Source organism: Lepus europaeus, chromosome 17 (assembly GCF_033115175.1).
Source record: "Lepus europaeus isolate LE1 chromosome 17, mLepTim1.pri, whole genome shotgun sequence".
Lineage (NCBI taxonomy): Eukaryota > Metazoa > Chordata > Mammalia > Lagomorpha > Leporidae > Lepus > Lepus europaeus.
This window is the reverse complement of record NC_084843.1, coordinates 46,423,266-46,447,489: the sequence shown is the minus strand read 5'-3', so window position 1 is coordinate 46,447,489 and position 24,224 is coordinate 46,423,266.

The window sequence follows — 24,224 nt, the reverse complement described above, 5'->3', positions numbered from 1 at the left end:
AGGGCCCAAGCACTTGGGCCATCCTCCACTGCGCTCCTGGGCCACAGCAGAGAGCTGGACTGGAAGAGGAGCAACTGCGATAGAATCCGGCGCCCTGACCAGGACCAGAACCCATTGTGCCAGCGCCGCAGGTGGAGGATTAGCCTATTGAACCATGGCACCGGCCATCAGTTCATGTTTTTATCAGTACAGAGGTAGGTTTGAAGACAAATGGCATGGAGTGCCAGATCTCACCCAAAAGAGTTGGCATACTAATTTGCCCAACAATCAGCAGTCTAAGATTTAGTTCAGAATGCTGGTATTGAACAGTTTACATAGAATAAGTAGAATGGCCATATTCAGGCTTTCAGTAATTTTCTTCATTATTGGATGTTGAAAAAAATCAGAGAAAATAAAATTAGATATATAGAAAAAATATGTCCCTTTAGGAGAATGCTATCAGCATATTTTGCCATTTTTTTCCATTGTATAAACTGTCAGTAGTACTATTTTCATAAATATATGGAAAATGTGGCTAAATTGTATGAAATCTAAAGATTTTTTTTTTAAGATTTTGTTTAAATTGAGAGTTACAGACACTGAGAGGGAGACAGAGAGAAAGGTGTTCCTTTCATTGGTTCACTCCTCAAATGGGCACAACGGCTGGAGCTGCAACTATCCAAAGCCAGGAGCCAGGCTCTTTCTTATGATCTCCCACATGGGTGCAGGGGCCCAAGGACTTGGACCATTTTTTACTGCTTTTCCAGGCCACAGCAGAGAGCTGCACTGGAAGAGGAGCACCCGGGACTAGAACTGGCGCCCATATGGGATGCCAACACTGCAGACGGAGGATTAACCTACTGCCTCATGACACGGGCCCCTGAATCTAAAATTAAATGCAAATGCTGTGAAATATTATAGAGGACAAGTTTGAATACTGCACCATGCCAATTTAACAATGGCTTACATATGCCATAAATTTTTACTTCAATATAAATAACTAATAGATTCATATTTAAAATACTTAAATCCCTGAATTCTAAAATGAGATTATTTGCAAGAACTTATGTGTGAAATCAACTGACAATTGCATACTCAGTTATCAACAACAGAAACATATGTATTATCCAAAACACATATTCTAATATTTTCAGGGAAAATAAACAGAGAAAGAAATAGTCTTTAACTGGTCATTCATTTTAGTTGAAAAGTCCTACACAAATGTTTAAAATTTTGTTTTAACTATTTATTTTACAACTTTTTAATCCAAAACTTTGATAGGCAGTTTTCATTTTACTGTATTCTTTTCATTTTCTGTTTATCCTTGGCTGAACAATACTTTATTCAAAGTAGACAACCTATGAAGAAAAAAATGCTGTGTCGTTTATAAATGATTAATACATTTAAATGATAATTAAGGGTTACTGTTGAAGGTGTTATGAAACACAAAATGGAAAATGGCATTCTCAGTTGAACAACTGCAGAGTAGAAGGTGAACAAATAATGTATAAAAGTAACTTAAAACATATGCTAGTAGAACAAAGGATTTTCTGGCAAATGGTCCTAATAAGATTGGTCTTTTTAGTCCCTGTGCTAGTAATTGGATTTAAGTTTCAGACAAGGCATTTATGTTTGACCTTTTCCTTTCCTTGTCCACATGCTGGACTCAAGTTCTCCTACAAAAGGACATTTGCAGCATGTAGTCTTAGGATGCAGGATCACTAGGGGAGAGCCAAAGTCAAATCGGAACAATTACCATTTGCAAAGGTACTTTCTCTTCAGTTGTAGCTAGTATTCAGTGAAGGATTTTACTATAAAAATAATGTCTTAAGTTGATTAGTATAAGAAAAAATATGCTGCTTTTGAATCATTGAACACTAAACATGGAAATTTTCAATTAGGGGGAAAACACATGTGTATTAGTGTTTTCTAGGTTTGAGCCATAGTCCTGAATGCTATACCCTCAAAGTTAAAATAATGAGAAATCAATATCCTGAAAACATGATTCTGGAAAAAATCATTAAAAACTCAGAGATTTTTTTCATTTTTAAAAGGAGAATTATTTGAGAAACATAAACACACAACAGGTTGCTTTCTAGGCCACTTGATACAACAAAATGGGCTGTAATGAAATAAATATTTTTACAAGCATGCATTTGTTGATACTGATGTTAGTCATGAATATAACAGTCATGAGCAGATGGATCATCTTCATAAAAAATAGATCAAAAAATGAAATGGAGATGGGCACTTGGTGAAGCAGCTAATATGCCAACTGAGAGGCCCGCATCTCATATTGGAGTGCCAGGGATCAATCCAGCTTCCTGCTAGTGTGCACCCTGGGAAGCATAGATAATGGCTCAAGTACCTAGTTCCCTGCCAGTCATGTAAGAGCCCTAGATTGAGTTTGAGGCTCCTGGATTGGGCCCGAACTGGCCCTGCTTGTTATGGTCATGTGGGTAGTGAATCAGCAGAAAGAATGAACAACGCTCTCCCCCTCAACCCCCCTTTAAAGTGAGAGGCAGATATATCAAAAAAATAATTTAAAAAAATAGAGAAATGTTCAACTTCTTTAAAATAAATAGTGAAATATAAAAACATACATCCATGTTTGGTAATTCTGTGCCCCCATATTCCAATTGTTGTCATCTGAAATACTGTGACAAAGTATTTCAATGTGACCAAAATCTGTGATGAGTCACCACTGTATATGCAGCCACTCAAAAACCTTAGTTCAGAAAAATTTCATCTTTTGCAAATGCAAGTATAGAAAAAATGATACCTCTTCATTTACTGAAGAAGATTCAGTAGTTTTGTGTACACACATACAAACTTACATATAAAGTCAAGTTTGTAATAATGAACATTCAAGCAAATTTGCCAAAACCACATAAAATGAAAGTAATTGTTCTGTAAAAAAAAAAAAATTACATAATTTACACCATCATTATTGGCAATTACGTGAAGATTAAATATGTAACAATGAATTGTAAAAAAATTGCATAAGGGAAAATGTAAAGAAAAGTTCACATATGAAAAAGTACATTACTGAGATACTGTTGCGGTTTGAATAGGATGTGCCATAATTAGATGGTACTAAGAAAGTGCAAACTTCAATTACAGAAGTTGGCAGGGGTGGGAAACCTTTTTTTTTTCTACAAGGATATTTACAACTTCATTTATGGGTCATACAAATTTATCAGTTTGAAAAATTAGTGTGCTTGTAGATTTATTGAATTTTGAGTACCACCTGCAGTTACCTTGGCAGTGCCAGGCCCAGTGACTTCTCTGGATGTATATGCTCTCAGCCTCTGGCAGTGTGAAGTCCTCAGGCCACTGAGGTTCGTGGAAAAGGCTGAGAGTTGGGCCCATGTAAGAGATGATCCTCTTGACTTTTATGTGATTCTTTTTCTGCAGGTGTTCCACCATTGCTCTCATCAGTTGCAAAGGAGCCGCCCAGCCTTCACCTGTGAAACTTCAAAACCATAAGTAAAAACCTTTTCTCTTTCTAAAGTTTCTCATGTATTTCAACGGACTGCCTAGGTTACTTATAGAGAGATTAGAGGCGATTTCTGACCATCTTTCATGATTATTAACCATATTTTTTAAAAGATTTATTTGATTTATTTGAAAGAGTTACAGAGAAGGACATAGCAGAGAACTAGATCAGGAATGGAGCAGCCGGGACTCAAATGGGCACCCATATGAGATGCCAATGCTGCAGGCCGGGGCTTTAACCCGCTGTGCCACAGCGCAGGCCCCTATTAACTATATTTTGAAGTCTTGTTTTGCAATGGGAAGCTATCTTTATTTCTCTTAGGGCATGGCTTTCCTTGGAGAATGCGTTCCTATTTCTGGTATATGTAGTACTTCTCTTTTCAAAATGCTGTGAAGCAGTCTAAACTGACATGAGCAGTCCCTGTGCATTTTTCACATTTCCTGTGCCATACTTCTGTATTGTCTTAGGAACGCAGAAATCCTCTCTGCTTGTATGCATGCAGATTACGCGTTTGGTGGAAACAATTCTGTTGATCAGCAGCAATACCATCACTTGTCTTCTTTTCCTACCATGCACATAATTATTGTTGAAACTATCAGTAACTTTTTTGCCTTCTTCAGGCAAATGTGGCTTAAATCATTAAATATTCCTGAAGTTTTGTCAATTGAAAGGCCATTTGCAAAGAAATGTTGATTTTTAAAATGAATTTCTATCATTATCATATCACCTGGCCAATGCTTCTCCAGAATTCAGCTTTCTCTTCTTATGATAGAGCCTGTTCTTGTTTGTTGCTTGTTTCTGTTCCCGTGGGGCTGTGGATTTGTAGATTTCAGCTTTCAGCATTTCAACATTTGGGTTTTAATCTTTTGACAGTGGCATTTTCAGGATTTTTGGACTTGAGGGATTTCAGACATTAGTTAATTCTTTAGGGATTTAAAAATTTGGAATGTGACATTGGAGATCATGTTTTTCAGGATTTCTATTAGCACTGTTGTTTTATTAATAATTCCATGAAAACCTAGGAACACTGAGATCCTTAAGATTGATAAGACATAGTCATGAACTGTAGCAGCTCTGTCATGAATGTCTCGCACAAACTCCATGGAGACACAAAGAATGTCACTCAGTGAGCAAATTACCCTAAGCCTCTGCTAACAGAAATATTTTTTTCAGCAAATATTTCAAAATGTTTCACTAAATTTATTGGAAGTTGCACTGATACTCAAGGTGAGTAGTGAATAAATTAATGATTTTATTAATTTTCATATTCTCTCATGCTGTCCCTCAGGGAATGTTTAAGTAATGTACCAATATTTGGATAATATTTGCTAAAGAACATGTGCCTTAAGAATTAAAGTGGTTTGTTCATATTCGTGTCTATTCTGCTACATGGCATTATTTCATTATCTTTTATGTTAGAAAATTCACAAATATTTTAGTTTCTTAATCATTTTTAATTAATCTCAGAAGTTCTGCCCAAAAGCGATGAGTAGTAGTAATCAGGTGAATAATAGTTCTCAGCAGAAGAAAGCATTCTGTAATTTTTTGAAGGAAAGTGAAATAAAAAATAGTATAATGTGATATAATTTATGTCATTAAAATTATATGAACTCACATTATTTCCTACAAAAACATGTTTTGTCAAGTACTTTTATTAACATTTACTTTAAAATGTCATGTTGCATTTGTACCTATCTGTAAAATTACAATACCCTGTATTCTTTATTTGTGATCAAAAAGCAAATTTTTATTTCAGTTTTTTGTTTATTTTAATTATCAGGTGGACTCATTGTGTATCAATTTGAGTCATAAACATTCCCTATCTTTGGCTTTTAGTATCAGCAGGCACAGTGATTTATAATATAGAGCCTGAACAATGGAGTGTTGTGTATTGTTTCAATTTAATTAAAGTTGATTTCCTGCTTTAAAAGATACCAGCACTTTGAAATTTACAGTTTCCTCAATTAAAGGAGAACCTAACTATTAATGTTTCCAGATTTTCTTTAAGATAAGACGTATTCTTTTCTAAATTCCATGGTCCTTGTTAGCTGCCTGAACTTGACCAAAATTCTTAACCTTACATTTCTCATTTTCAATAATTATAAACTGAAAGTAACATTTGTAGTGAATTCCTAAAGGAGTTAATATATGTGTTAAATACAGTAATCCTCAAAAGAGAATGCTTAACTCATTTTCTAGAACATAATATGCAGCAAGTATTACAAATTATTATTTTCCTTTATTAAATCATATGACATTTTTAGATGTTCTGGAGAATTACTACTAATTAGAACTACATGTACATGAGACTACTACAAAAATTATGGAAAATAGGATTAAAATGGTTTCTTCTAGTACCCAAATTTTTTTAAATCCGTGAACCATTTTTTCTGATGTGCATTTTCCATGAAATTTCTGGGAACACTGTGTGGATATTTATCTTGAGAGAAGCACATCTCTTTCATGTTAAAGTCTGTGGCTTGCTTAATGATGATGATTTATACTAGCTGTTAAAAATCTTAAAGCTAGGTTTAGGGTCATTTTAAGAAGCATTAGTGTTATTCAAGAGACACTAGGTTATTTAACAGGAACAAAGAATCCCAAAACTTCAAGGGCTTATTGGAGGCTGCAAAAGCATGTGGTGACTTCCATAAAGTGTACCATAGGTTTCAACCAGTCTCTAGAGAAGATGCAATTCATGCACCAAACAGTATTCTAGGTAGTTTATATCTTGTGACACATTTAATTAGCAAATATTTTTTATTCATCCTGTGACGAGAACAGAGAAGATAGAGAATTGATGAGCCAACTCAGTTGTATGGAATACATGTGCTCTGTACTCATTTGCATTGGCCAAAGTCAATCTCTTGATCTCATTTCTCTCTTTCACTGCAGATAGGGCCTGTTCTCCTTTGTGCATGGCTGCAGCAGAAAACTGGCTTTTGAGAGTGTTGTAAATATTTAAAATTCTGATGAAATGTGCTTTCTGTTTGGGCTGTGACCAGGAAGGCAAACATTATTTATTAAGACTAAGGTTTCTGGTGACAAAAGAAATCAAAGGATAATACTGTTAGATTTTGTTATAAATGCTTATATTCAAAAAGTCAAAAGATTTCATTCAAGATTTAATTGCAAGTATTTAAATATGCAAACACATCTTGGTATACAATATCTATTTTCATTAAATTATCCATTTTATTTTCAGGGAAAATTTGCAGTTGAGATATGTGTCAAAGTGAAATCTAAGATGGTTTCAAAAAATACAAAATGAAATCACACTCACCTTGTCAAGCCCTGTAGCACAATTTATATGGTGTAAATCATAATCTGTCAGCAACAGGAGGGTCTTGAGTGGTAACACAAAACGATGGATTTGATTCTCCAGTTCATGAGTTATTAGTAACTATAGAATGACTAGTATGTCTTGAACAATTCAAACTGGGGTGGGGACTTATTTATAGAAACCCTTGTTTTCTTTTTCATGTTGATATGGAAGGGTGTTAAATTGATTTTTTGTTTCTTCTGTCAACTAGTAATTACCCCCTATTCATCTAGAAAAAAGATCTTCTTATGTTTCTATAAGTTGACATTTTCAATTTTAATCTATTTCTGAAAATTCCTGAGGTTAGTTTTAGTTTATAATACAGTTACAGAATGTTGTGTTGTATTTTTCATTAAAACCTTAAAAATTCAAGCATATTATGAATGATCTTGTAAGTCATGTTAAGACTTCAAAGAAAGAATGCTATCAGTATGTGTATTTTTTTGTTTAAAAATTTTTATTTTAACTGTAACTAATTTTGAAAAGTTTGCCTGATAATTTTCAAAACAGTTACTACTCTACTTGGATGTATTAATTCATTCAACAAATATTTATTGATAGTCCACCCTGTTCCAAGCACCAGGCTTAGCGATGTGAGATTGAATAGTCGACAAAAGCCATGTTTCCTAGTTTGCCTCAAGTCTGCAGTCTGGCGAGGTGCCGTGAACTGAGTCTTAGAGGAATGAAACATTAGGTCTCGTTTGCGGGTTGTTCATAGGGAAGATTTCTTCAGAGGTGGTGCTCGGGTTTCCCTCACAAGTACAAATTTCAGTTAACTCGGTTTTCCCCTCAGTTGAGGGCAAACGGTGATTTCTTAGCAGAAGAGATACAGTATGCAAAGTCTTTGTGATCTGTTAAAGTCTGGTGAATGCTAAAAAATAAGGCTTGTGTGGTTGGACTGGAGAGGCCAGTACGGGAGACTTAATTCCTATTCAGAAATTTGCAGCCTTGCCTAAGAATAATAGAACAGCCAGTTGAAGGGACTTAAGACGGAAACTGACAGTACAAGATTTATGTCTTGATGCTAACTTGATTTCTGAAAAGTGTAATCTTATTGGAGGAAGGAAAATAAGATGGTGAGAAATTAGGTGGTTACTTCAGTGGCTCCAGTGAGATAGTGTGTAGCAAGTTATTGCTGACCCTGTCTTCATTTAAAATGCTAATGTTCTTATTGAAGAGGAATTTTAAGATTTTTACTTGTTTACCGATTTTGTGATTTTGTGGCATCTTCTTAAAATTTGTGCATTTGCTTCATCCTACTCCTAGCCCTGTGTGGTTTTGAGAACAAAAATGCCCTCTCCATGCTTTCTTCTCACTATTTTCTTTCACCCAACAAACTTCTGTAATTTATTTCAATTTCCAGGTCCCAGGGTGCCTCTGAGTTTGTACTCCATGTTCTTTACAAAGCAACTATGCATTTCTAGTGTGTCATTTAACTATATACTTACAAGAGAGATAATTATTTTTCCCAATGAACACATGATATCAGGATGCTAATAGTTACATTTCTTACTTTAAATTATTAAAAAAAAACCTCTCTAACCATAATTTTTTTGACTCTGGGAAAGCCAGTTTTTAAAAAAGCATTGACTTCACTTGCTTAATATTATTATAAAGAGGTTATCATTTCATACTAATCAATTCATTTGTGCATTCACTATAATAGAGCTAATAGTAATCTAAGCTTATCTCCATCTTCCCTAAACAATTGTTAATACAATAAAATATGCATTTGGATCTTTGTTTTGAATTAATCAACACTTTTGAAAATTGTTAAATTAACTCAAGCACTAATAAATGCTCTAAAATGTATCCAATAGATAAAATGTAGTAAAATGCATATTTTTGGACAGAAGATTCATATTAATTTTGGGCATGTCAAACAATTTCCAATGATTACATCTTAGTTCAAGATATTAGTATGCATGAAAATATTTTATTTTTGCTACTGGTAGTCAAAAAAAAGCTAGTGCTTTTAAAATTTTTTCTCAATTACCATGTTTCACATGCCACAAAATTCTACCTTTTAAAGTATAAATATAGCAGTTTTAGATTATCCTCCAAATTATGCTACCATCACCACGATCTTATTCCAGAACATGTGAATCACCCCCAGAATATGAGTACCTTGAAGTCATCTGTTTTTCATTCTCTTGCAGTCTCTGGTAGTAACTACTGCACCTTCTGTTTCCATGGATTTGCCTGTTGGGAACATTATATATAACTTACACCATATCATATGTGACCTTTGTTGTCTAGTTTCTTTCACTTAGAATAATGTCTCCTAGATTTGCCCATGTCTTAATGTGTTTCAGCACTTTGTTCCTGTTTATGGAATGAATATTCATTGTGTAGATATATCACAATTTTTGTTCATTCATTAATTGATGATCTTATGAATTAGTTTCATTTTTAATTATATTTATATAAGATATAAATATAAAATACATGTAATATGTTATAATTTATAGAATAGTATAATGTGTTATATAATATATAAATATATAATATATTTATATTAGAATTGTAAATTATATATATTATAAGTAATTCCTTGATTATTATTCTTGTGCTATTTTTTATGTGAACATGCACACACTTCTTTTGTATATACCAAAGAATGGAATTGCTAAGTCGGATGATAACCCTCTGTTTAAAGTTTTGAAAAGCTAACGCAGTCTTTTAAAAAATGGCTGCATTATTTTACATCACTAGCAATTCATAATGGCTCCAGTTTGTCTACATCTCTTTCAACACTTGCTATTGCCTGCCCCTTTGATTATAGCCAACATACAGGGTGTGAAATGGCTCTCATTATGATATCTATTTGCATTTCTATAGTGGCCTATGACTTTGAGCATCTTTTCTTATGCTAGCTATATTCTTTCTGGGGAGTAACTTGGAAATATTAACTTATTTTAAGTTTTATTTTATTTTTAACTGACATAAAAATGTACAGTTTTATGGATTACCATGTGTGATGTCTCTATACATCCAAACTGTGTAATGTCCAGTCAAGGTGGACTTATTTATCTCTTCAAATATAAAAATACCCATTTATGGTGAAAAATTCAACTCCTCGGAGTGGGTGTTTGACTCAGTGAGAGGCCGGCGGTGAAGCAGGACAAAAGGCCAGTCTGGAGGCTCTGTCTGTGGATCCTGGCCTGGGGTTTGAGGCCTCTGTGCTTCACAGAGGCCAGGTCTTGCTCTGAGCTCCAAAGTAAAATCTGAAATCTCCTTCTGGCTGCACTCCTGTTGCTGGGGTCTGGCTCTGCTCTCAGCAGGAGGTTAGAGCAGTGGTGGATGAAGGTAGTCCTTCATCTGCCTGGCTAAGGAAGGTCAAAAACCTGTGCCTGCAGGTATGAGCCTGGGGACGGAGACAGCATGCCCTGTCAGACACTGGTTTTCATTGTGATGAAACTGGTATTGGACTTCAGATTTGACGTCTGGATGTAATTTTCTCTCTTCCTCCTAGTGGGAGGCACGTCATGACTCTTGGAGCTGGAGGAGGAGTGAAAAGAACAACTTTTTCCTGCCTGCTCTTTTCAGTGCCTCTTTTCTTACTGGGACCAGGCATTGTGATGTTTCACCTGGCTCTGTAGCTCTTGCAAAGGATACTTGCTGAGTGAATAACAGTTCACACTGGTGTCTCTGTGTGGAGGTGGTCCCCCAAGTGTCTTTCTCATGCTGTCAAGGAAATGTTTAAACAGTGGTTCCCTATGTCCTTTTGATGATCCTAATATTAGGTTTATGTAGATTTTACTTGACTTTTATTTATCTATCTAGAAATACGGTAATTAATTACAAGTTGGGTAATATCACTGTCAACTAAATTTATCATAAAGTCTCACAGGACAATGTAGCAGCATGAATCTGCATTCCACTTTGCTTTCACATGACTTTTCCAGTGAACTGATCCACTGAGATTAAAAACAAGTTGAAGTCTTGGGGAAAATATATAAATTGCCTAGAAGGAAGAATTAAAATATTTTAACACATGCCTTGAGTTTGAAAATAGAAAACAAGGGAAAGCTTGGATAATTTCACAATAGCATGCTAAGCATGTTCTCCCCTTAAGAGAGAAAATTAAAAATAGATTTTCAATCTACATATTAGTCAAATGTCAGTCAGTTAACTGTACAACATGGGACACTTTAGGCATGACACATTTTAATGGAGTAGACTGTTAAAAATTCTCAACCACATTAGGAATCTGACCCCTTAGTTTTGAAAAACAGAGCTTTTTATAAAAGTGATTGGCTTATTTTAATGGATCATGGAGTTTTTTTTTTTTTACTTTATTTGCTTTATTTCTCCAAATACATTTCATAAATGATCTACATAATGGTGTTTTTTCTTTTGCTCAAAAGTTATTTGTTAATAAACTTTACTGCAGTTAATTATGAAGTATATTATTTGCTGCTTGGAAATAGATTATGTACAATCAAGTAAAGGAAAGCTGCACAGATAATGGAGGAGCTATGCAGCATCAAGACAGTGAATTTTATTCAGTTCCCATCCCAAGACAGGATTTTCTCTCTTCTTATATTTTTTGTATCTTTCGGTTTTCATCTGGCACCCACTCTTTGCATGCGACTCAGTAATGTTATCATCTGTGAGGCTGCATGGCTTTGCTAGTCTACCATGCATTGTTGCTATATTCTCCACCTGTATTCTCGTTCTGAAGTCAAAGAAGCTCAGTAGATAAATAGCTTCCATATGAATCAGTTGCCACTCAGAGTCCAATTGACAGAATGAGTTGGGTTTGAACTGTATATAAAAGCACACCTCTAAATATGATGTATGGATTAGGTTGCAGAGAACAGATCTTTAAATTCCAAAACAATTGTCTTCAAACAGCCCTTTGGAAGTTTAAGGGACCTATGAAAGTTAATTAGACCATGACATGAATTATAGGGTTTCGTGGACCAAGTAAACTATACGACTCAATGTCACTTTACCAGTACCTTCTATTTCCATCTGTGTTCTGTATTAGGCATTATTTTTCCCCCAAGAAGCATTTATATTTAAGAAAACTTACTTCAAAATTCCAGCTGTAGGCTATTGGTGATGTTTACATAGCATTAGCTTAGCTTGAGTGCCCCCTTTGAGATATATAAATCCTTTTGATAGATTAGCAAACACTTAGAAAATGATTTAACTTATTAAGTAGAGTTCTCTAATATGAGGTTTCTAAGGAAAGCCTTAATTACTCAGGGTTACTGAATTCAATATACCTGCCACTTCAGTTTGCCTAGTTTGCCTACGGAGACAAATACATTTCCCATTACAGATTACCAATGTAACACTGCCTTATTTCATTTTCATTGTAAATAAAAGCGTGTTCTATTATGTTTTCCACTGAATATAACAATGTATATATATATTCAACTACTTCCCATTAGTGAAAAGGACAAAATGTTATTTCTTTAGCCCAGAGCTTTACTTGCCTCTTATTTAACAGAACGCATAAAATATACTTGCAATGAAATAAGACTTTTTAAAGGGGGGTAATGAGAGCCCTTAAATTTTAATTAAAGACAATATGAAAGCTAATTTTAGATAAATCATTGGTTAAAACTGAGACAACAGAAAATAGAGGAAAACAAATGAGGATATAGCACAGTTAACCCTGAGACATTGCTTTATTCCTTCTCCATTTACTCGGGTTATAAAAGATACCGAAATTTTTGATGGCCAGATAAAGAATCTAGGGACAAATGCATTATATATATATTCCACACATAATACCATATGCTTATTCTAAGAATCTCAGATATGAGTAATCAATAAAGAGATGTTTAAAAGAATGTATTAATTATTAGTTAATATGGGACTGTATGAGTTACTTATTCAAAATATTTTAACATGATTTAGTGAGCACCAATATGGTCCCCATTTCATGATTTTGCTTTATATAGTGCACTTAAATATGTATGTTAATACTTTTGAGTAAGTGCTTCATATAAAGAAAAATTTTAATAAGAAAAAAGTGACTGGCATTGTGGCATAGCATGGTAATGCCACCACTCCATATGGGTGCTGCTTGGTGACCCAGCTGCTTCACTTCTTATATATCTCCCTGCTAATGGCCTGGGAAAAGCAGCACAATATGGCCCAAGTGCTTGGGCCCCTGTACCCACATAGAGGACTGGGTGAAGCTCCTGGCTCCTAGCTTTGTCTTAGCTCAGCCCTGGCTGTTGTGGCCATCTAGGAAGTGAAACAATGGATGCATGATCTCTCTCTCTACCCTGATGTCTCTCCCTCTTTCTCCCTAATTCTGCCTTTCAAATAAATGGATACAAATCTTAAAAAAAAAAAAGTCTGTATAAGGCAACTTCAGTGTATTTTGTTCTTTAAAATTTCTTTAAATTATTAAAATTTATTTCAGATTCTTTCATATGTTTTCATGGTTTGATAGCTAATTCTTCTGTCTCTAGTCTTCCATTTCATAGATTTTGTTTTTTAACTTTTTAATTTTAGTTTTAATTGGTTTTAACAGATTCAATATTGTTTGTAAACACAAATCTAAGAACACAATGATATTTCCTTCTTTCCTCCCTACTACCTTCCATCCTTCTCACTTTTCCTTTTTTTTTTTTTTTGAGATAACATCTTAAATTTACGTTATGCTGAAAAGGCCTAATGCCACACCAAATAAAAAGATTAGCAAGTAAAAAGCAAAAAGACATTAGTTTAGTGGGAATATATACAACCGGTATAAACAGTAACTGAATGGGAGAGTGACCATTTCATCCATATACAGTAAATTTTAAAGTAGTCACAAATTTTAAATCTATATTAGTATAACAATCTTAACTATTGGTTTGACAAAGATATAAAACAAAGCTTTACAAAACTGTATTCTCAGCAATACTGATACACAGAGAAATTTCTTTTTTCTTCTTTTTTTTAAAAAAAAATTAGTGCCCACATATAAGGTAGAATATACAATAACAGTCTTTCTGGGTCCAGCTTATTTCACTGAACATAATGTCCTCTAGTTGCATCCATTTTGCTCCAAATGATAGAATGTCATTCTTTTTTATAGCTAGATAATAGTCCATTGTGTATAAATACTACATTTTCTTTATCTATTCATCTGACGATAGACATCTTGGTTGAGTCCAAATTTTGGCTATTGTGAAGAATTTTGGCTATTGTGAACATGATGCTGCAGGTATCTCTTTGAATACAACCTGTTCTTGTCATTTGGGTACATACCCATTAGTGGGATGCTGGATCATGTGGCACATCTATTTCTAGTTTTTAAAGAAATTCCCACAATATTTTTTACAGTGGCTGCACTAATTTATATTCCCACCAACATTTTGTAAGTGTTCCTCTTTGTCCACATCCTTGCCACCATTTGTTACTTTCTGTCTTGGATTTAAGACCTTCAGTGTGGTTGATTTGCATTTCCGTAGTTGCTGGTGATATTGAGCATTTTTCTCAGGTATTTGTTGGCTAATTGTATCTCTTTTGAGAACTGTCTATGGAGATCCTTAATCCATTTTTCAACTGAAATGGTTGTTTTATTGTTGGTGAGTTTTGTTTTTAAGTTGCAGATATAGTTGGGATATTAATTCTTTTTTAGGTATGTAGCTTGCAAATATTTTTCCCATTCTGTTGGATGTTTCTTCACTCTATTGATTGTTTTCTTTGCTGTACTGAAGCTTCTGAGCTTGATATAGTCCAATTTGTTTAGTTTTGATTTCTTCTCTGTGCTTTGGGGGTCCTGTCCAAGAAGTCATCCCCTACACCGATGTCTTAGAGTGTTTTCCTTATGTTTTCCAAAAGAAACTTAAAAGTCTCAAGTCTTAAATGTATGCCTTTGAACCATCTTGAGTTGATTTTTCCATCTGGTAAGAGGTATGATCAAATTTTATTCTTAAATATGCCAACACCACTTGATGAAGAGATTTTCCTTATTCCACTGTATGGTCTGAACACTTCCATCAAAAATCAATTGACTCTTTTCTGTTCCATTGATCTATGTATCAGGTTTTTTTTTTTATTCCAGTACTATGCTGTTTTAATTACAATAGCATTGTAATATGCTTTGAAGTCACAAATTGTGATGCCTCTAGCTTAATTTTTCTTCCTCATGATTGCTGTGGCTACTCTGGGCCTTTTGTGATTTTGTATGAAATTTAGAATTGCTCTTAATTACATAAAGAATTTCATTGGTATCTTGATAGGGATTGCATTGAATCTGTAGACATTTTGGTGATAATGATTTTTTTCTAATCCATGAAAAAAGGAATATCTTTCCATTTTTTGTATCCCTGACAATTCCTTTCACCAATGTTTGATAATTTTCATTGAAGAGACCTTTAATTCTTTGGTTAAATTTATTCCCAAGTATTTGAATATTTTGTGGCTATTGTGAACGGGATTCTTTTCTTGATTTCTATTTCAGTGAGTCTATCATTAACATATTAAAAAACCTACTGTTTTTTGTATATTTATTTTGTAACCTTCAACTTTACAGCAGAATTGGTTTATCGATTCTAACAGCTTTTGGTGAAATGTTTAGGTTTTTCATGTACAACATCATATCATCTGCAAATATAGATAACTTGATTCCTCTTTTCCAAATTCAGTGCCTTTTACTTCTTTCTCCTCCACAATTGCTCTTGGTAAAATTTCCAGTACTATACTGAATAAGAGTGGTAAATTGGATATCCTCGTCTGATTCTGGGTCTGACGGGAAATGCTTTCAGTTTGTCCCCATTGAGTATGCTATTGACTGTTGGTTTGTCATACATAACATTTAACATTTTGTTACAATTTTGTTCCTCTTATATCTAATTTGTCAGGGGTTTTTATCTTGAAAGGGTTTTGAATCTTATAGATTTTCAGGTTAATCCATTACTCATCTATCCAAGGGCAGATGTCATGATGTTTCAAAGGTTGGGCAATTGTGAATAAAAGTGCTGTAGGCATTTGTGTGGGCATAATTTCAGCTCATCTGGTTAAATATCAATGGACGTGGTTGATGGTTCATTTGATAAAACTACATTTAGCTTTGCAAGTAACTGTTAAATTATACTCCAAATGGTTATGCCATTTTGCATGTCCAGGAGTAAGAAATGAAACTTCCTGTTGCTTCTCACCCTTACAAATATTTGTAATTGTCAGTGTTTTCATTTTTAGCCATTCTAATAGGCATGTAGAAGTATTTCATTATTCTAATTGACAGTTCACTAACCACATAATATTTTGAGTATATTGTACATTTGCTTGTTGCCTTCATATACTCTCTGGTGAAGTGTCTGTTCAGATATTTCACCAGTTTTTCAATTCTCTCTCTTCCTCCCTGTTTCCTTTCCTCTCTTCTTTGTTCTCATCACCCCTTCCCTCCTTCTCCTCCTCAGTTCCTCCCTCCTTCCTTCTTGTGTTCACTTTCTCTCCTGAAACATTCTTTCTTAATGTATTGTGCATACAAGTTCCTCATTAAATATTTGTTTTGCAAGTATTTTCTCAGAGATTTTGTTTTACCTTTAATTATTATACAATGTCTTTCTTAGAACAGACGTTTTAATTTTAATGAAATCCTATGCATCAAAATTTTTCATCATGGATCATGCTTTTGATGTAGTATCTACAGAATTGTCACCAAATCCAAAGACTCCCAGATTTTTCTCTTATTTATCTCCTAAAAATTTTCAGCTTTTCATTTCATGTTTAGATCTATCATACATTTTTAGACACATTCTAAAACCGTCTAGTTTCAGCAATTGCATGTGGGTATTCAGTTGTTCCAGCATAATCTAATGAAGACATTCCTTCTTTATTGCTGAGTTATATATGCTTTATAGATATAAAGCGTTTTATTTATTCATTCACCTATTGATAATCTTTTGAGATTTTTTTCCATTTTGGTGCTATTGTAAGTAAAGCCTCTATGAACATTTATGTACACATTTTTTGTGTGGCTATATGTTCTAATTTATTCTGTATAAGTAGCAGATGTAGAAAAAGTGGATAAAGTACTGGCTGTATATTTGATTTTGTAAGAAATAGGCAAGTTTCTTCCAAAAGTAGCTGTACCATTTTCCATTCGCACCATCAATATGTGAGAGTTCCAGACCTACATTATCACCAACACATGGAATGATCAGTCTCTTATTTGCCTGTATCATAAAAAGTATAGAGGGTAATCTCATTTACTTTGTATTTCTCAAATGACTAAAGATATTTAACATCTTTTGATGTGTTCTGGCAAAATATATATTCAAATCATTCCTTTTGTTAAGTTTTTTAATGAATTTGATTTTCCCTTAAGAGTGAGTTTCTACACCCTGAAGAGTAAGTTACATACCCTTAATCTGACAAGTAATTTGTAAATGTTTACTCCCAAATTGTGGCTTACCAAGTATAGAATTGTTACTTTTATGAAGATATTTGTACTATTGTTTTTAAAAATTTCTTTTATGGATTGTTCTTTTGGGTTATATCTAAGAAATATTCTTCTAGCCATGGGCCACAAAAAGTAATGTTGTGTTCTCCTCTGTAAGCTTTATAGTTTTAAGTTTTACGTTTAGTACTCTGATATAATTTGATCAAATGTATCTGATTGACATTTGAATTGAAGGATAGTTGGTAAATATTAAGGTTATATTTTTCAAATAGCTAAATCCTGCAGGCCATAGATAGAAAGACTAGAAAATCCTTATGTTCTCCTGATTTTATTGCATGCCAATACAATTTGCATTTACTTATTCAGATCCTCAAAACAAACACTACATTCCCAATCTGTGCTCTGACTTTGTGACTACAAGATTAACATTGAAATGTGTGAAGTAATTACATATACATTCTTATTAGTGTCTTTAATTGAATGAGATATTGCCTCCTTTTCTCCTCTGTAAATTTCATTACACTGAATATTGACATATTACTCTCCCATGTTAGGATAACCCAAAATAATACTATTCAAAAATGACAGTGAAAAAATATATGAGGGTTCATCACAAAGTTCATGGAAAATGTGTAAGAAAACTATGCATAAGTTTCAGTTGTTTTTGCACCAAAATAAATTTGCCTTCTAATTCCATTTTCTACAAAACTTTTTTGAAGTATTTTAATGTGTACTCATATACATATGCAGTATAGACCTAGACCCTGGGGTAGTAAGCATACCCATATGTTCAGTATTGTAAGAGTCAGCTCAGCAATTTAGTATAGAAAAAGGAGCATGCACTTAGAGGAAAATACACCTTGATTTTGATCTCACATCATCTGTGGGTTTTTTTTCTCAGTTTGTGTTGTGTTATTTAAGTTTGAAAACTAAAGACAATATTTAATATTCTCATGACAGTTAATTGAGTCTAAGCATTTAAACTACCTGGATCTTATGTCCAAAGAAATATGATTTTAGAAGAAATATTTCTACATATAAATGGAGTAGCCTTGAATAAAATTAGTCCCTATAGTGCATATAGTAATCAATTTCACTTAAATTAAATGAGCATTATGTGCAAACAGATGGTGTAAAGTACTTGGCATGCAAGAATGCAACTGAGTCCAATTAACTATACTGTCTGAATTTTATTTCCACAGTCTTTTATTCATGTGTTATAAACCAGACCATAAAAAATCTGTAATACCCATACCATGTACTTTTTCTCATCCATGATATTTTAAATCTAAAATATAAAAATCTACCTTATATTATGTAAATAAGTCACTGATTTTATATATATATATATATATATATATGAATTTAGTATTAGAATTCAAAACTCTAAACATATTTACAGAAAATGTCATAAATTACATAATTATATGACTTTTTGCATCAATTATCTAATTGTGGGCACATATAATGTGATTGTTTTTGTGCATATTGAGTGATGTTTTCTACTTATATACTTTGAAAAAATATGAATAAGCCAACACAGAATATATTGAAGTATTTTTTATTCATCTTTAATGGTATAAAAATGTGTTGGTTGGTATGAAGTCATTAAAGTGACGATTCAACAGTTGTTTTGCTATGATATAACACATTCAATAAACTTCAGTGTGTCATAACATTGCAATGTTAGTGGCACCTACATTTGTTTTTTTAAATTGTTTTTGTTGTTGGTGGTGGTAGTTTATTTTTTGTATACAACACAGCTCATCCTTGCTATAAATTCTTTTAACTCTGAAAGCATTCAAACTTTTGAAACCTCCTTATATGTCCCAATGCCAAATTTAAGTTTGAAAAGCTATACAAAAGGAAACACAATTTTATAGATTTTACCTGTATGAAGATATTTTTAAAAGCCATATTTATTTATTTATTTTTAAGGCAGAGAGACAAAGAAAGAGAAGAGATATACCATCTGCTAGTTTATTTCCCAAAAACACACAACTGACAGTGCAGGATTAGAGTGGATCTGGGAACTCAATCCAGGTCTGCCGTATGGGTTGCAGGAACCCAACTGCATGAGTTATCACCTTCTGCTTCCCAAGGTAGACATCAGAAGGAAACTGTAATCTAGCCAGAGGCAATACTGCAACCCAGACACTCTGATGTGGGATTCAGGCATCCCCAGTGGCCACTTTGCTACTTTGTCAAATGTCTGCCCCAAAAGATAGGCAAGACTTGTAAAAACTAACAATAGCTATGGAGGTGTTTTTTCAAAGTATGATCTCCAGTCTATCTTATTATAATATCCAAAATGAATTTTTTCAGTGAATTTCAGTATATTCTGAAAATGATTGTGAACAAATTTTATAGTAGAGATAGAAAATGTCATTTAAAAATAATAACTATGATATTTTTAAAAACACTAAAGTTTGAGTAAGCATTTTTCAAAAGATTCAATTCAGATGTCCAACAGACACATGAAAAAAATGCTCAGGGTCACTAGCCATCAGGGAAAACCACAATGAGGTTTCACCTCACTCCAGTTAGAATGGCTCTCCTACAGAGGTTAAAAAAAAAAATGCTTGTGAAGATATGGGGGAAAAAGTGTCCTAATCTACTGTTGGTAAATTAATACAGCCATTGTGGAAGACAATATGGAGATTCCTCAGAAATCTGAAAATAGATCTATCATATAACTCAGCTAAGCCACTCCTGGGAATTTACCCAAATGAAATGAAATCAGCACATGAAAGAGTAATCTGTATTAGTATGTTTATTGCTGTTAAATTTGCAATAGCTAAGATATAGAATTAACCCAGATGCCCATCAACTGATGACTGGATAAGTAAAGTGTGGTATAGATACCCTATGGAATACTACATAGCCCTACAAAATAATGAAATCCTATCTTTCGCAACAAAATGGATGCAACTGGAAACCATTATACTTAGTGAAATGAGCCAGTTCCCAAAAGACAAATACCATATGCTTTCTAATCTATGGTAACTAACAGAGCACAACAAATGCTTTTTTTTTTTTTTTTTGATAGGCAGAGTTAGAGAGAGAGAGAGAGAGAAAGGTCTTCCTTCCATTGGTTCACCCCCCAAATGGCTGCTACGGCCAGCGTGTTGCGCCGACCCAAAGCCAGGAGCCAGGTGCTTCCTCCTAGTCTCTCATATGGGTACAGGACCCATGCACTTGGGCCATCCTCCACTGCCCTCCCGGGCCACACCAGAGAGCTGGACTGGAAGAGGAGCAACCAGGACTAGAACCCGGGGTGCCGGCACCGCAGGTGGAGGATTAGCCAAGTAAGCTGTGGCACCAGCAGAGTCCAACAAATGTAATGTATATGAACAAAATTGACATTTTTGAGAATTACTGTTTCAGCCTTTGCCTCTACTATTGAGGAATAGTGTTTTTTTTTCTTCTATTTGTTGAATTCTTAGTGGAGTGTAAAGTTTATGATTATGAAACAAACTGAAAGTATGCCATTGTGAAAATTAAAAGAAACAAGAGGAAAGGAAAGAAGAGGGAGGGCAGGATGGAGAGTAGGGTGGGAAGTATCACTATGCTCTTAAATCTGTATGTATGGAATACATGAAATTTGTTTGCCTTATATAAATGAAAGAAAAATTTTAAAAATTTAAAAAGCAAGGCTGTATTGTATAAAAAGAAGCTACAATACAGGCTTACTTGCTTTCAAAATGTGGAGATTCTGGAATAGGGCCCAGAAATTAGTATGAATTTTCCAGATGATCAAGTAAGGGAGCATCACTCATGGAACATTAACCTTATAAGCCAAGACCAGGATAACTAAAATTTTAAGTAGTGTTTAAAAGGTATCTGTATTGGACACAGATGGAATCTAGGTGTTTATGAGAAGCATTTAGAATCAAAGATGAAGCCAGATCTCTCACAGTGTGTATGGATATATTCAGATAACATGAGAAAAATGAGTGATGGGTTTAAATCCTAGATGAATGCATAAGAACATTTCATCCCAAAGGAGTGTGCGTACACACACACACAACTACATTCATGTTCAATGAAAATGAGCCTTAGAATAAATAACCAACTGTACATAAAATCTTGACTTTTTTTTCAATTTATTTTAATGACATGTTGTCACATAAATAAAATCATCAGCAATGTATATTGTGTGATATTCGTGGAGTTTTAAAAACATATTTACTCATTTGAGAAATGGAGGGAGAGAAAAAATGAACACTCCCATCTGCTGGTTCACTCCCCCAATCCTTGAAGGCTTGGGTTGAGCCAGGTTCGAGCCGAGAGGTGGAAACCTAATGCAGGTTTTTCATATGATTGGCAGATACACTAGTATTTCAAACATCACTGATGCCACTCAGGGTCTACATTACCAGGAAGCTGGAATCAGAAGGTAGGTGTGGACATCCTAACCTGTGTCTTATCCACTAGGCCAAAATCCTATCACAGCCATCAAGCCTTACTCATCAAAATTTTGATGACATTTGATTCCCAGTCCTATTTTTTAATCTAGTCCAAAAAAAAAAAAAAAAGCCCTCTTTCAGTTATCTCTGCAGACTTTATCATCTTCTGAGTTGCTACCTTCCTTTGCCAAGATCTTTTGAACTTGGGGCAAAAGATTTGATCAGCTATAATCCAACTGATCAATTTGTTCCTGCCAAAATTGAGATATCTTTTATCTCAATTTAATCTGCGCAAAGGCACAATTACCAGAACATGTTTTTAAGCAAACCTATCCTATTTCCTCAGGGTACCTATCCACCAAATATATATAAAAGCAGATTTTCAGAATTTTTCTTCCAATTTTCTTGTTGCTTATTATTTTCAAGTTTCTCAATTCATCACTCTTGAACAGCTACACTAAAGATTTTTCAGAGTTTGAGATGAGAATAGGAACTTCTGTCTCAGAAAACAATATTAGTCTAAATCACTACATGCCAGTATTGCTGACATAAAATTAGTTTCAAAAGAACTCTTGGTGAAGATGAAAATAAAAACTAAAACTGTCAAGAGGTGTTACAAGGGTTCAAGAGAAGGGCATAAAGTACAATAAACGGAACAAGTACTCTTACTTAAGTAGAAGCAGTACATGTCATAACCAAAAGAGAAAGGTAAAATTTTGTAGTGATTCTATAATATATCCTGCATGCCTTCATTGAAACAGTAATATGGACAGAAATAAATTGCTTAAGAAGAAAGATAATTTAACCATTAAATATTTTAAATCTGTTAAGAAGTAATTCTCAGTATGCAGATAAAACTGTGGGAGTCTTTAAGAAATAACAGAAGTAATGTATGCATTGAGAACTATAGAAAATGAATGAGGCTAAAACCAGAAGACTGTAGTCAAAATCCTAGTAATAATGATATTTAATAAAATAAATAACAGAAATATTTGATACGTTCTCCAAAGACATGTGCAATAATTTTCATTGTAGTTCTCATTGTAATAAAAAACATTTGGGAAACAACACAAAGGTTTATCACCAGGAGAATGGATAAAGTGTTTACTCATACCAAGGAGGTAAGAAAGTGAATGAGCCTTAAACAAAATAAGCAATCATCAAATATTCAATTTATAATGCTAGGCAAAGGAGCTATAAATAAAAGAATACATATACTATGATACATGTATATTATGTTTTATAATAGGAAAAAGTAATCATTGGTGTTAGAATTCAAGATAGTGAATACCTTGAGGTGTGATGACTAGGAAGGGTTAAATGGGAGAAATCTAAGATCCTGATAATACTCTATTTATTTATCTATGCCTTACTTACATAAGGATGCCCTACTTAGGAGGTTTATTGAGCTAGTCTTATGATGTATCATTATACCTGTGTTTATATTATGCTGCTGTAGTAAATTATATTAAATACAAGACAAGAGTAGGAAAAAAAGGAGCAAAGAGGCTCAAATGTAAAGTTGGGTTGCAAGAACATGTTGCGGATCTAAACGAAAAAAATATTCTAGAATGAAGAGGATTACCAGTGATGCCAGCTTGTGAAATCCAAGAATACTCGTGTACATCTAGTTCTATCTTTCAGGTTCCAGGAAGGGATATTCTCCTTGTACCATTCTGTAGGTACTATGCCACAAAATGAATGGCAGGTTTATTTGAAGAAGGTTTGGGGAAAGCTTAACTGTGGATTGTACAATGGTGTCAGAACACCCAGTGTTTCCTTTAATCAGGAGTCTCTGAGTATGAACATTAACCTGAGTCTTGGAACTCGATGTCGGGCTTTATCTCTCCTGTCAAGTTTTGGTCTCTAGACATGGAGATTTTCTTTGTATATAAAGTAAACAATTAATGTAACCTATTTTCTATTTGCTCTGGTGAATGTTAAAACTAATTAGCCACTGCCAAAAAGATATCTTGGACCAAAGCATTCAGATTTTCTATACAAAATTGCTTCTTCTGATTCTAGATGTGCCCACATAGTCTCTCCTGGTTTTCTGCTGGAACTTGACACCTGATATTCTGAAATCACAGCACCCCTACCAAAAATGAAAAAAAAAATCTCAGTGGTGTCTTCCTCTATAAAAATACCTTGCATAGAGTGATGAGCAAACACCGAACTTCCAGTGATGCAAAATCTCCTTTCACTAATGCTTCTCAATGCTTCAGTCAAAGCAGTATTCTCTGGAAGTTCTCAAGGAGCACTGTCTGGGGGTGCATGTGCAGATTTCACATGGCTCTCCATTCCATTGGTGGTTTGTTGAATCTGTGGCTTTTATTATTAAATGACCTAAAAAAATGTTGATTGAGGAATAATTCAATCTTGTTGATTGGTTCAGATTATCAGGAAAGCCACCACATAACAGTGTATGAAGAATTTAAGTTTATCTGGTGTGGCTAGGGAGTGTTAGGGACAGTTTAGGTTTTACAAATGTTACACTAAATGCATACACATGCATTGGTAGCAATTTTAGATTATAAGCGGATATGCAATTAATGGAACAAAAATCTTCCAGCCTCTCCAAGCTATTAGCATTTTCAAGCATTTCTTCTGAACATCTCAATAATTTGCAAAGCACACATGATGTAAACT